Genomic DNA, 15822 nt, shown 5'->3' on the forward strand with positions numbered 1-15822 from the left:
GGCTGACTTCGGTAGGTTTGAGATCAGGCAGGCCTCTGCGTTCTGAATGAGTTGAAGAGGCTTGGTGGCAGTGGTCGGAAGGCCAGCAAGCAGTGTGTTGCAGTAGTTGAGGCGGGAGATGACTGTTGATTGGACGAGGAGTTGGGTGGCTTCTTTTGTCAGGAAGGGGCAGATCCTTCTGACGTTGCTCAGGAGGAATCTGCAGATTCTGGTTGTCGCTGTGATGTGAGTGGAAAAGTTCAACTGGTCGTCAAGGACAACACCAAGGTTCTTGGCGGTCGGGGACGCGGTCACAGTTGAATTCTGGACTGTGATGGAAAGGTCGGCCACAGGGGAGGATTTTGCTTTCTGTTTTGCTTAGGTTCAGTTTGAGGTGGTTGGACGTCATCCAGGTGGAGATGTCAGACAGACAGGCCGAGATCCACTCAGAGACGTGGATATCTGAGGGAGGGAAGGAGAGGAAGAGTTGAGTATCATCGGCATAGCAATGATACGAGAAGGCATGAGACGTGATAATGTTACCCAGAGATTTAGTGTAGAGGGAGAAGGGAAGGGGTCCTAGGACCGAGCCCTGGGGGATGGCCAACAGGGTCCCTCTCCATGACACTTGGTAGGAGCGGTCATTGAGGTATGATGTCAGCCATGTCAGCGCAGAGCCAGCCACTCCCATTCCTGCGAGGGACACGAGGAGGATCTGATGGTTGACTGTGTCGAAGGCTGCAGAATCAGGACAGAGGAGAGGCCTTTCACTTTTGCCAAGTGAAGTGCCTCTGTGACCGCAATGAGGGCCGTTTCTGTGGAGTGGCCAGTCCTGAATCCTGACTGGTTAGGGTCTAGGTAGGAGGTCATTCTGTAAGAGATAATCAGTGAGTTGGTTGGATACAGCACGTTCAAGTGTTTTAGAAAGGAAGAAGAGAAGAGAGACAGGACGGTAGTTGCCTATGACATGGGGTTCAAGGTTATTTTTTTTTATGAGCGATGTGACTGGCTTGTTTTAGGGAGGTGGGGACCACCCCCGAGTTCGGCTCAGCTTCTTCCCCCAGGCCATCAGAGCCTTGAACACTGAACTCTCCACACACAAGCACACATGAGCACACACACAACACACACACTGTACACGCTCACACACTAGCAGCCACTTTAACATGAGCACACACACACTCATGCTGCACACGCTCACACTTATGGTCACTTTACAAAAGGAAAGGTCACTTTAAAAATAATATAGTATAACTTGAGATTGTATAATATAGCATTGTATAGCAGTGTACATAAAGACCCAGTGCCTCATCTGTAGCTAACAGTGTATTGCACTATCACAGGACCTAGCATGTCTTACCATGCTCTGTAAAAACTCATGTACATATACCGATATGCCCTACTTTGATTACTTGTATTATTGCACAATGTCGTTCTATTGGATTCTTATTATATTATTATTATTGTATTATGCACAATCGTTGCGGGCAAGACCCCCCGCATTTCACTGTATACTTGTATGCTGTGACAAATAAAACTCTTGACTTGACTTGACTTGAGTTGAGGGAGGAGTTGATGGTTGCAGTTAGGAATGGGAGGATGTCTGGTGCTATAGTCTGGAAGAGTGGGGAGGGTAACTGATCCAGCTGGCATGTAGTGGGACGGTTCGATGTTACCAGTTCAGGGTCTCTGCGTCTGTAATGGGAGAGAAAGATGACAGAGTGAAGGATGAGGTTCTCGATTCAGTATTTGGAATGGGTGGGGGTTGGGAGAATGAGCTGCGGATGTTCTCCACTTTTTCCTCAAAGAAGATCGCAAAGTCTTCGGCAGAGAGAGATGAGGGGAAAGGGGTGGGGGGGAGTGAGGAGGGAGGACATGGTAGCATGCAATTTGCAAAGGTTCTTGGCAGAGGCCTCGATCCTATGGTGAAAGAAAGAAGCTTTGGCAGTAGTAATGGTTTTGGAGAATGTTAACAAGAGGTTGCGATATGTGGTGATGTCAGCAGTGAGGCGTGACTTTCTATTCTTCCTCTCAGCCATGGACTGGGTGGGGAATGGCGGGCAGGTTTCTCAACGAGGGGACAGAGCTTGTCGAAGGAGGTTGCGAGGGCTGAGAGGAGGGTGGAAGTTGCCATTTCTGGGGGGAGAGCAAAGAAGGTGTCACTCAAAGGTAGAGCAGATAGTATGTCAGAGGAGAGGGTGGAGGGGGATAGGGAGGGCAGGTTGCGTCTGATTGAGACGGTTTTAGTTGGAGTGGAGGGCTTTCGGTTAAGTTTCAAGTTTCAAGTTTCAAGTTTCAAGTTTCTTTAATAGTTGTCATACAGAAGTACAGAATACTTTTATACAAAATGCTTCTTACTGTTGCGCTCCAGAGACTGTGCAAGACAAGATAAGTATGAAATAAAATAACATAGTAAAATTAGAAGTAAAAAAATGAGGTCACAGTGTTCAGTTTAGACATATGTACAATGTTCGATGCATGAGAGTTAGTGAGAAGGATATGAAGGAATGGTCAGATACATGCAGGGGAGTTACCATGGTGTTAATGATGGTGGAGTTACGGGAGAATGTGTGTGGTCCATGTCAAGTCCTTGGATATGTGGACTCTGAGGTACTTAAAACTGTTCACTCTCTCGACCGGTGCCCCGTCGATGCTGAGGGGGCTGTAGTCCCTGGCCCCTGACCTCCTAAATTCCACAAGCATCTCTTTAGTTTTTCTGATGTTCAGGGAGAGGCTGTTCTCCTGACACCACCGTGTCAGGTCCTCTACCTCTTCCAGGTAGGCCCTCTCGTCGTTTGCAGAGATCAGGCCCACCACGACTGTGTCGTCAGCACACTTGATAATTGTGTTGTTGTTCCACTGTGCCATTCAGTCATGTGTGTATATCGAGTAGAGGAGGGGGCTCAGAACACAGCCCTGGGGAGCCTCTGTGTTGAGAGTGATGGATGAGGAGGTGCAGTTGCCTGCTTTCACCACCTGGGGTCAGGAAATCCAAGACTCACTGGCAGAGGTCGTAGTTCAAGCCCAGGTCCCTGAGCTTGGCTACGAGTTTGGAGGGGACTATGGTATTAAATGCTGAGCTGTAATCGATGAATAGCATTCTCACATAGTTCCCCTGCCTTTTGTCCAGGTGTGATGCTGCACATGGGCTATGGCATCCTCCGTGGACCTGTTGGGGCGATATGCAAATTGCAGGGGGTCCAAGGTGTTGGGGAAGGAGGAACAGATGTAGCCCTTCACTAGCTTCTCAAAGCACTTCATGGCTATGGAGGTGAGAGCTACAGGGCGATAGATAGAATGAACACTACACAACAACAACCACCAAACACACATAGCACACACATCCACACGCACACACTCACTTTAAACAAACACACTGTAGCACCCACTACACACACTTTATAGCACACACCCACTTTAAACAAACACACTGTAGCACCCACTCCCCACACTTTATATTTATGGATGAAGGATTGCACTACAACTCGTACACCTTACTGTAAATTGTACCTAAAATTGTACCTCATCCCATTTCTGCTTTGCACTAGATAGTACTGTACATTAGTACACTGCATAGTATTGTGTATTGTATATTATATGGTAACTCAGAACATTGTACATATGTCTATACCGAACAACTGTGACCTCATTTTCTTCTTCTAAATTCATGCTATATTATGTTATTATGTTATTTGATACTATCTTGTCTAGCACAGTCTCTGGAGCGTAACAGTAAGAAGCATTTTGTATGAAAGTATTCTGTACTTCTGTATGACAACTATTAAAGAACTTGAACTTGAACTTGAACTTGAACTAGTCGTTGAGGCAAGCAGGCGTGGATTTGTTGGGTACAGGGATAATGGTGGACTTTTTCAGACAGGTGGGGATCAGTGGCGTTGTTAGCCCTGGGCTTCCGGGGCTAAAAAGCCTCGGAGCTTAAATTTTTTTTTTTTACATTATTATTTTTTTTTTCAAGGTGGCAGCATCCCCATTGTCTGTGCTGAATGTTTTTTTTAGCGTTTGCAATTTTTTGTTGGTTTTTAGTACTTTTAAACATCCCTTTTTAGTAAGTAGTCGTTTTCATTTGATCCTATAATTCTTTCATTCACCGATTTGTAGAAATCTTTTTTGTGTCCTGAAAGGCGCCTTATAAATAAAATGCATTATTATTATTAGCATCCAGGAAGGAAAAGACACTTTGGATAGTAGGGACTGCATCTCTGCCTGTCCTGGCCAGGAAACACTTTGCAACTGTGATCTCCTCTGGCAGTAGTTGGATATGTGTGGCGAGGGGTTGCAGCAATTCCACTGAGAGACACTGGGCTGAGGCTGGATAACATGCCTGTATGCCTCTCATAAGTTGTTCTCCAACTCATGAGAACCTGCTCTCAAGCTCTTGCAGCATTCTGCCGAGGACTGGATAGAACAGTCTCTGTCTCAGCTGATCTCCTGAGCTGAGGTCTGAGCTTGTGCCACAAGATGACTCAACTACATACTCGTCCATCCTTTTCTGCTTCCTCCTTTGGCTGGTAGTATGTTCCTCAATCCCAAGGCCATTACATATTTGTCCACTGCCATCTCTGAGGTGCGATAACCATAGAGTGTGTCCTGCACTGTGCTTTTAAATAGTACAGATAGGTATTGAAGATGTGCACTTTAACGCAGCAGCACCTGGAGACATCCATCCATACACATGTCCAGTGTCCACTGACAAAGACATGCTCAGGATACTGTGATAAACTATAATAAGCTTTAATCGAACCCTGGTTCATTTCCTCGGATAGTCCGGTTGGTTTGGGGTGGTGTGAAAGCTCATTCACTCTTGCAAGTGAACCCTGCTTGTTCATTTGAGATGTGAATGCAAAGCGGACCAAAGGCAGGAAAAGACCCCAAACTCTAAAAAAAAAAATTATGAGAAGACTGAGACATATGTATATAATGAAACACACAATACAGTTTTTTTCAATTGCTTAAGCACAATTTTGAAAACAGGGTGCTGTGTTTCAAAACACTACACACAATTAGCACAACCACACACACAATTATCAGAACACCTCAGATCCTTTGCTAAATTAAACTTGTCAAAACTATACACTAATTTATAAAAACTACATTTTGTTACCATATGAAATATGTGTTTCATATGACTTAATTCTGTTTGAACCAGTTACACACTGCTGTGCTTAACCTAAAACACATTTAGCTATTCTACTTCTCAGTGATTAGAGTACTGTAAGTGAAGTACACAGAGAATGTGCAAATATACAATAAATTCACCAAACACTACACAAGACCAATGCTGTAGACTGATGAAAATATAATGAATTTATCTCCATATACCTAAATCAATGATGCAGACTGATAAAAAAAAACATTTTCTCTCCATATACCAAAATCAATGATGCAGACTGATTTCAACATCACATCACAACAAAACATGTCCCAGTGTTCATGCTACTACAGTGTGCATAACACTGTAAGCTCAACAAATATCAGACAAACATAAAATACTGTATCCAGTACAGGTTAAAATTACAGTAAAACAAAAACAAAAATAGAAACAATTTAAATAGAGTACAGAAAATACTAGACATTATCTCTTTGCCTAGTTGGATCTGGCAAGAGAATTTTTTGTTGTGATTCTCCATGTTGAGAGATATCGGTGTTTTTTCAATGTATATTTGGTTTATAACTGAGATATAGAGACAAGCTTTAAGAGGGTAATACCATTATCATCATTACCATTATCATCAGGGTTTGCATGTGTGTCTGTCTCTAGTCAAGCAGACTGAGAGCTCAGGGCATGCCGAGGTCGCCATCGGCACATAAACAAACTGATAACAGCTAGGCAGCAGGGACAGAGAGCAGAGGGATGGAGGGTTTGACAGTAATCAAACGTTTTGAATGTGTGGTAAAGGTTATTAGCAGTTGTCATGACAGTGCGTTGCATGACAACCAGGAGAGGGGCGAGGCCGTTGTTGCTATGATGAAGATCCTATAAATCTGAGACTAGGGCAGACCAAGAACGACTAAGAACGACTTTGAGGCGGCTCCCTCCTCATCACAGAGAGGGGGGGGGAGAAGGCCACATCATCATTAGCTTCGGCTAACACGAGGAGGGTTTTGGCTAACGACAAGGCCTGAGCCACTATTGGACTGAATAGCAGAAGGACGATAGCAATGGCAATACGAATTGGTTCCCATCTGATTATGAGGTTCTGTTTATATAATAAACAACGCTCTTTCAAGAAAGGTATTATGCTGTCAAGGTGTCGAATTCTTACGAAGGTGGTGAATACTTATGCCTGCGGATTGCATTAACGGGGAATGATAAAGATTGTACAGCCAGTATATGAGACGTCGGAGAGAAACAAACACAACGCAGGGGTCAGTGGATGGAGAGGATAACACAAGCCAAACAGACGAAGACGTGATACTGGCTGATTGATCAGAATCCAACAATGTTGACATGTTGACTGATTTGGGTATGGAGAGAACATTTATATTTTCATCAGTCTGCACCATTGGTTGTCTTGTGTAGTGTTTGGTGAATGTATTGTATATTTTCACGTTCTCTGTGTACAGTACTTCACTCTCCTTCCATTTTGGTTGAAGACAGGTGAACTCACCTGCTGCATTTTTATAGTGCTTAAACCTGATTGGTGTATCTACAATTAAGCAATGGTGTGTTTGTGCATCTGATGGCTGTGTTTAACCAATTGGCTCATATGTGTGGTAATTTGACATTCTGTGTCTAATGTAATGCAAGTGTGTTTAGTGTTTTGCAAATCACTGTGTGTATTGTTTTGCAAAAAGTGTGAGGCTGACATTGTGTTTATAGGGGTGCAAATCTGGGCCTATGTTTTGCTCCTTGAGTGTAAGGTTTTGATAATTGTGTAATACTTTTGATTCGAGTGTTTATGCAATCGAAGAAAATTGTAAAGACTAGAGATGAACTGTTTATTTCTTTTGTACATAGGCTGTGCATATGTTTGTTTGTTTGTTTGCTTATGTGTATGATTCTTAACTGTGTTTTATTTTGTTATTGGTGTATATGTGTGTATGTATGTATATGTATATATATTATGTGTATATATGTATATTTGTACTCCTGTTGGGGCCTCTTGGACCAGATCAATGTTTTATCTGGCTAAATAAAGGTTAAATAAATAAATAAGAAACTGATGATTTGGTCCTGTTAACTTTGAATTGTCTATGGGGACTGCCCCAGATCCCTCTCATGGACCTGGACCTCACTTTGAGAACCTATAATCTAGTTCTTCAGTATTCGTCTCTAATTACTCTAAAATTGCGTATTTCCTGGGCTCAAGCCCCCAATGTTTTCTAACCATAAAAACCCCCTGGTGGGGATGACAGACTGTTCTAAGGACATTTCCTCGCATCTAATTCTTCCGGTTTCCGATGCAATGCGTAGAGATATTTATAAACTCATATTTCGCTAAAACACTTACAATCATTGGTAAACAAACGTAGTTCTGAAAATATACACGTTGACTGCTGTTTTGATAGGGTTAGGGTCTTTACTCTTTGCTACATTTGAAAAAGAAACGCAACATTAATTCATACGGACTGTATCGATCTATTTATGATGTTAAATTAATCTTGTACTGGTACCGGACCGATCGGGCTTAAGGGGTTAAGAGGTAAAATTTTTTAATAATAATACATCCACTTTTACAAAAGTGCGGAATAAAATTATAGCTTTTTATCATTTAAAAAATGTTGGCGGGTCAAAAATGTATGTTGTTTATGTTGCGTGCATGTATCCCCTCCCTACTTCCCATGTCCCCGTGTGGAATGTACCTGATTGGATAAATTACCTGCTGGTGCTCAAGTGAGTCATCTAGTGACTGAATGTTATCTATAGCACCTTTAAGTATCGAAATTAAAAGTACACATTCAATATGACATTTGTGTATTCCAGGCATTCAACCCTCGATCCACTGACCTCTAAAAGGTTATGTTAAAGTGGTGTGTGGTCCAGTTATGCTGCTCTGATTACGTCGTCTTGGAGTTTCAAAATTGTTATGGTGGAATGCATAGACCATCAAGTGCTGCAGATAGAGTGTACTTGTGAAGAACGGTACCTTGTGGAAAGGTGGTTTATTTCTGGTCACAAACATGTTGGTGTTCTGTAGCTTGTCCTGGTCATTTCAATTCAAGATAATACAAAAAAGTATCCCAAATAAGGTAACAAAATGTGTACAATGTGGGGGGAAAACTTTTAATGTAATTTTTTATAAATTTTTTTATCCTCTCTTTCTCAGATTTTTCTCTGTTTTCTCCCCGTCCCAATTTAGTCGTTGTGCCAATTCCCCCCCTCCCCTACCTGGTTGTTGTGCGCGGCGACAGCCAGTGACTCTTTTTTCACCTGGCAGCGAGGACTCTCATTGGTGAAGTGTAACGCGTGGGAGGTCACGCTGCCTTCATCAAGTCCTGCCTCCGCTGAGCAAGCGCCCAGACCTGACCTGTGGGCGTCGCTGTCCACAACGCCAGATTCCCACCCATGACTTGCCCTCCCCCTAACCCAGCCAAACGGGTTAGTATAGCGATCAGCCCAAGCCCCAAGCAATGCTGACTCCGGGAGTCGAGACCGCAGCCTCTTGCATTGGTGACTCTTTTAATGTAATTTAATGAAGATTTTTTAAAAACAAGACATATGTACTTTAAATCAGGAAATAGGTTATTGCGTTGAATAAAGACTGGGTTTGATCATTATCCCACCAGAATTCATATTATCCAGTATTATTACAAAATAGTTCAGCTCATTAAAAGTCGTATTGCCCCTGGTACAAAGACTGTCCATTCTGTACTAAAGACCTCCTCGAGGGAGGAAGATTACATTATTTGTCCAATATGTGAAAGTCATCCTCTGCTTCCAGCCCCTAACCGCTGTTCTAAAATGCTGCCAAGCACCACCCTCGAGTTCCTTGGACTCGTTCTTTGCTGAGAGCACCACTATGCCCCAGGGCACCCACACCACTGCACCACTGGTGAGGGCCTTTCTGCTGACTAAGCACTCTCATATATAGGCTCCTATGAAAAAGGTGAGCAACCAATGAGCTATTCCCGTGCTGTGCTGCCCACAAGCGTCTCTCTCGGTATAGAAATGTCACACTGCGGCAGGAGGCGTGGGCACTAAAGGGGCCAGATGACGCCACGGTGGTGTAGTGGTTAACACTGTCGCCTCACAGCAAGAAGGTCCAGGGTTCGAATCCCGCTTGGGGACCAGGTTTCCATGATGCCAGTTACCCAGGTGGGGTATCTCCCAGGCCTTTCTGTGTGGAGTTTGCATGTTCTCCCCGTGCTCGCAAGGGTTTCCCCCCCGATAAGATAAACCCAATGGAAAAACATGCACAACAACAAGATCGCTAACGCTGTGGCGTCCTTGACGAAGACGGACAGGAGCACTTGGATTGGTCCCCTGGCGCGGCTCACGTGGCGCCTGTCTGCTCCCGGCTGCCCTTGGGGGGGAAGGACGACGGGATGGGTTAATCGCAGATACGCATTGTATGCATGGTTCGCATGTGTGCCAAATGGTGACCTCGGAGCAGGTCCTAAATTATTATTATTATTATTATTACAGCAGGAGGCGGGAACAGGGCACAAAGTGGCTATGAGATACAGGAGACAGAAATCGCACGTTTATCGATCCGTTTCCAAAAACAGGGGACGTCTAAAAGCAAAGCCGTGTAGAGGTCTGACACAAGTGTGTGTACTGTTCATAGCCTATTTAAAAGCCCTTCACTTCTCCAGAGTTGACTCGTATGGAATTAATTGGCTCCTCTGCTTTTGTGATTTTAAAGTGGGGCATCGAGGAGCTGCTAATAATAATAATCATATCTTAAATTTATATATAGCGCCTTTCAGGAGACCCAAGGCGTTCCCTTTGCTTCACCCCCCCCCCCCCCTCTTTCAAGCCTCACCGTGTTTCCATTATTTCAGAACTGTACCCTGTGCTCCGTTGGTCTCAGGGGGGCTTTCCAACCCTTCAGAGGAGGGAGCACTGCATTACTTGAGTAGAATAACTTGTTATGCATATATGTTCTGTGTCTATAAATGCTTCCGATGGGTCCTTATTGTTATGGGAAAAGAAGAACGAGACCGGTAAAAGCAACACAACAGGTGTTCAAAGGGGAAAACGCCAACCGGCGTGTATTTATTTATACAAATAAATAGCAAATCAAACAACAGAATAAACAAAAACGACTGTGGTGGTGTAGTGTGGGAAGCCTGGAATAATGATGTGTGTAATTAATCAATGTGTCTGTAAGCTGGTGACTATGTGTGTGGGTTTAACCTGTTGAGCTGTAGCCCTATTTTCAGAAATCTCGCCTAAAGGTACATGCAAGTAAATGGATGATTGCTCAACTTCTACAAGGCCAATTTGCATGCTCTTGGTATCTAGGAACATATAGGGACCTGGGGGTATGTGTAACGGTTGTGACAACGTCACCTCAAACTTCGATGCCCCGAGTGGGAGTTGAACCCCGGTCTCCCACACCGCGGGCAGCAACACAGACCACTATACCAAGAGGTGAACTCACTTCTAAGTAGTTTCAAGTTTCAAGTTCAAGTTTCTTTATTATTTGTCATACAGAAATACAGAATACTTTGCATGAAATGTTTCTTTCTGTTTCGCTCCTGAGAGTGTGCTAGATAATAATAAGATAGTATAAATAAGTATAATAAGTAAAAAAAAATAGAAAGTCAAGAAGTCAAGTAAACACAAGTGTAAACAACAATTGTTCAGTATTCCTCTATATACAGTATGTACATCTGGTACAAAAATTGTGAGGTATAGCTTAGCTTGTGGTGCCACCTTGTGGTGGTGAGGTGCAATAAGGAATAAGGAAGAGATGTGCAATTCTCTTACCAATAATATAAATATAAAGTGGAAAGTGGAAAAGTGGAAAGTGTGGTAAAGTGGGTGCTACAGTGTGTTGTTTATTTAAAGTGAGTGTGTGTGTTCTGTGGGTGTGTTGATGGCCTGTTATTGTTCATTGTTTAATCATTGTTCATTGAGCAATCATTGTTCATTGAGAATCCTGATGGCCCGGAGATAGAAGCTCCTTCTGAGTCTCTCTGTGCTTGCCATGAGACTCCGGTATCGCTTGCCTGACCACAGCAGTTCAAAGAGGCAGTTGTTTGGGTGGCTGGAGTCTTTGATTATTCCCTTGCCCATGCACCGCTTGTTGTAAATGCCTTGGAGAGTGGGAAGCCCCCCTACAATTGTACGTTCGGCTGAACGGGCCACTCTCTGTAGTCTGCTACGGTCTTGTGCAGTGCTATTCCCAAACCAGGAGGTGATATTGCCAGTCAGGATGCTCTCTATTATGCATGAGTAGAAGTTCTTGAGGATCTTCTGACTCACGTTGAACTTCCTTAAGCGCCTAAGGAAGTAGAGGCATTGTCGTGCCTTCTTGATAACACTGTCAATGTGTGTGGTCCATGTCAAGTCCTCGGATATGTGGACTCTGAGGTTCTTAAAACTGTTCACTCTCTCAACTGGTGCCCCGTCGATGCGGAGGGGGCTGTAGTCCCTGACCCCCGACCTCCTAAAGTCCACAATCATCTCCTTTGTTTTGCTGACGTTCAGGGAGAGGCTGTTCTCTTGACACCATCCCGCTAGAACCTTAACCTCCTCCAGGTAGGCCCTCTCGTCGTTTGCAGAGATCAGGCCCACCCCTACTGTGTCGTCAGCAAATTTGATGATTGTGTTGTTGTTCCGCTGTGCCACACAGTCATGTGTGTACAGGGAGTAGAGGAGGGGACTCAGGACACAGCCCTGGGGGGCTCCTATGTTGAGAGTGATGGATGAGGAGGTGCAGTTGCCTGCTCTCACCACCTGGGGTCTGCCCGTCAGGAAGTCCAGGACCCACTGGCAGAGGTCATAGTTCAAGCCCAGGTCCCTGAGCTTGGCTATGAGTTTGGAGGGGACTATGGTATTGAATGCTGAGCTGTAGTCGATGAATAGCATTCTCACATAGTTCCCCTGCCTCTTGTCCAGGTGTGATGCTGCTGTGTGCAGCACATGGGCTATGGCGTCCTCCGTGGACCTGTTGGGGCGATATGCAAATTGCAGGGGGTACATGTTGATGGGGAGGGAGGAGCAGATGTAGCCCTTCACTAGCTTCTCAAAGCACTTCATGGCTATGGAGGTGAGAGCTACAGGGCGGTAGTCGTTGAGGCAAGCGGGCTTGGATTTTTTGGGTACAGGGATAATGGTGGACTTCTTCAGACAGGGGGGGATGACAGCCTGTTCTAAGGACAGGTTAAATATGTCAGTGAATACCGGGGCCAGTTGGTCGGCACAGACTTTTAGGATGCGGCCGGGGATACCGTCCGGTCCTGCTGCCTTCCTGATATTCACTTTCTTAAAGGTCCTCCTCAGCTCATGTTCTGTTATCCTGAACACTGAGTACTGGGTCTATGCGTCTTTTGAGGATGTGAGAATGAGTTTAACCCATAGCACCGCTACTCACCCCAGCCCTTCTTGACTGCGCTTCACAATACCATCCGTTACATATGTATTTCCAGTGTCAGAAATATTGTGTCTGTTACTAGGCTTGAGTAAATTGTAATGAAAAAAAGGAGAATATAAATGATGATTTATTTTTGCATCTGTGCCGGTGAATAACACCATGTTACAATTGTGCTGGAACCGAGCTCGCTCACTGAGCTCCTTCACCACCTTCTTGAGATCAAGTGTAAAAAAATCTAAGCAAATGAATAAAGGGAAGATGATTAAACAGAAGGATTTGTAGATACAGTAATAAATGATAATCGATTTTAATTATATATTCATATTTGACCTTGAACTTGACCTTGACCTTATTATGGCCAAATCATACATCTTTTTTTGTATTTTATTTTTTTATTCTTTTTTAAAAGTCAAATCATACATCTATGGATAGGGAAAATGCCCCTCTTTCCAATGGCAGGGTTAAATCTGGATTTAGTCATTTCCTTGCGGTTTTATGATAAAGGAGATATAATTAGCATTTTTTCGATACATTCTTATTTTCGGTAAATCGTATAAAACATTGGTAAAAATGAAAATATACACTTTGACTGCTGTTTTGATAGGGTTATGGTCTTTACTCTTGGCAAAAAAAAAAAAAAAAAAAATTAATTAACATCCAACATCCAACATCTCATGAGGACGATTCGTGATGCCACTTTGCCGACCTCTAGCGGCTCGGGTGTGAATTTCTATTAATACAATATATATATTAAAGCCCTATTTGTTGCCTGTCGATTGCCCTTTCAGGTGACAAAATCCGTTCAGCGGTTCTCGGGTTACATGCCGATATGTGAGGTGTGCGCCAAAGTACACATTACCACCCCCGACTCCCGGGGCTCTCGCTCCGTCAATCATTTGGCGATCTTGAAAAATGTTTGACAGGGTTGTAGCCAATGAGTGTGGCTTTCCAATGATACCCCCACATGGGGATCTGAAACGGTCTCTATTTATCAGTGCCCCACGGACCACCGGCAAAGGTGGTGGGCTTGCATGTGTTTTTAAATCCACTTTTCATTGTCGGCAGATTACAGCTGTCACTTACTCTAGCTTTGAGCTGCAGCTCTTTGAATTATATTCCTCTCCTCCCCTGCTGTGTGCGGTTGTCTATCGTCCACCAAAATACAATAAGAACTTTATCCAGGACTTTGAGAACTTTTTGTCTGAAACCATGGTGGCTTTCGATCATTTTCTAATCACTGGTGATATGAACATTCATGTGTGTTGTAAATCCAGTCCTCTGGTTAAAAGCTTCTTGTCTCTAATTGAGTCTTTCAATCTCACTCAGTGGGTCTCTGGTCCAACCCACGAAAAAGGACACACATTAGACCTAGTGCTGTCTCATGGTTTGAGTGTCTGTGTAAAAGAAATATGTGATAGTGCTTGTATTTCTGATCATATGCCTGTTTTATTTTCTGCTGTTGTCCCATGCTCTGTAGTTGCTATTCGACCTCCTGCACACCTGCGCTGAATTTCCACACAGCTTTTAATAACTTTGTGCTTTCTAGTGTGGATGGGTATAATGCCCTAAATGTAGAGGAGCTTGTTGCACTTTTTAACTCAACTTGCACCAGCATCCTAGACTCTATCGCCCCATTGAGGAGCAAACACCCCAGGGCTCCTTCGGAACCATGGATAAATAACGCTATCCGTGTGCTCAGACACTCATGCAGGCGCACTGAAAGAAAGTGGAAGAAGGATAAGTTGCATGTCTCGTTTGGGATTCTAAAAGACTGTAAAATGGAGTATCAAAGAGCCATGAAGGCTGCTAAAACTGAGTATATCTCCAATCTTATTTCTAAGAATATTAGCAAACCCAGGGTTCTATATTTAATACTCTTGACTCTCTTGTAAACCCTTGTGATACTGCCCCTGTTGTACCATCGCCTGCTCTCTGTAATGATTTTTTAAATTTCTTTGTTGACAATCTCGTCTCTTCGGTCTGCACCCCCTCTTGCTGCCCCCGACCCCTCGGTTCCACCTGTGTGCCCAGCTGCTTTTGAGGAGTTTAAACCCATATCCTTGTCCTCACTGTCTGATGTTGTTCGTGAGTTGCGGCCCATAAACTGCCTCTCTGACAGTGTTCCCTCTCGCCTTTTAAAAGAGGTTTTTGATTTTGATTCAGTTGGCTCTTTTATTCTTGTTTTGGTGCATGCTTGTTTTAGTTCAGGAATTTTTCCAACTTATTTTAAACACGCTATAGTGCAGCCACTTGTTAGGTTATTATCAAACCACCCCAAGTCCTTAGATTGATATTATATGAACCAGCTGACCAGATATTCAAGCGACCAAGCTGTATTTCAAACTGAGTTTTTATTGTCGATCACACAGAGAAGAGAACACTTGCCCTCCACGGGGCTCAGCCTCTTTTAGAATGAAGACACACATGACATGTATATCCCTTGTGGACAAAGGAAGAGAAGGATAGGGTGTGTGTGTGTGTGCCTGTACGTGTGTATGTATGTGTGTGTGTGCTTGTCTGTGCGTGTGTGTGTGTGTGTCTGTGAGACACATGAGACACATGGTAGCATGTGAGCTATAGCATGTGAGCTGTCGTCATGCTGATCAGGACAAGAGCTAATTGAGAGAGTGGCTCCATTGACCGGCCTGTGACCAGGCACTAGGCACAGGGAGGTCGCAGGGCCAAAAGAGAGAAAGAGTGTGTGTGTGTGTGTAGGGAGGCCTGTTTCCTGTAGGGAGAGAGACACGAGACGCCAGGCCCCACGAGGGTGCAGCCTGGGCTCAACCAGAGGAGCTTTAGATATAAGATATTACCAGACATTAATGAACTGATGAACCTATCAACTTAAGATATTCACCATCAATGAACCGAAAAACCTATCACACTAATCAAAAAAACAAACTTGGACCCTTCTGTTCTCTCAAATTTTAGGCCCATCTCGAAACTGCCCTTTCTGTCCAAAGTGCTGGAGAAAGTAATCTCCATCCAGCTGCAATCTTTTTTAGAGACAAATGACATCTACGAGAAGTTTCAGTCGGGTTTTAGACCTCGTCATAGTACTGAGACTGCTCTTTTAAAAATTTTCAATTACCTTATTTTAACTGTGGACTCTGGGTGTGATGCCATTATGGCAACACTGGATTTGACCGCTGCCTTTGATACGGTGGATCATAAGACCCTTTTATCCCGCCTAGAACAGTATGTTGGCATAAGAGGTGCTGCCCTTATGTTAATTCAGTCGTACCTGGCTGATAGGACTTTCTCTGTCCAGTGGTGTTCACCAAGGTTCCATCCTGGGTCCCTTGTTATTTTCCTTATACATGCTGCCCTTAGGTTC

Source organism: Notolepis coatsorum (assembly GCF_963971535.1).
Source record: "Notolepis coatsorum genome assembly, chromosome: 9".
Taxonomy (NCBI): domain Eukaryota; kingdom Metazoa; phylum Chordata; class Actinopteri; order Aulopiformes; family Paralepididae; genus Notolepis; species Notolepis coatsorum.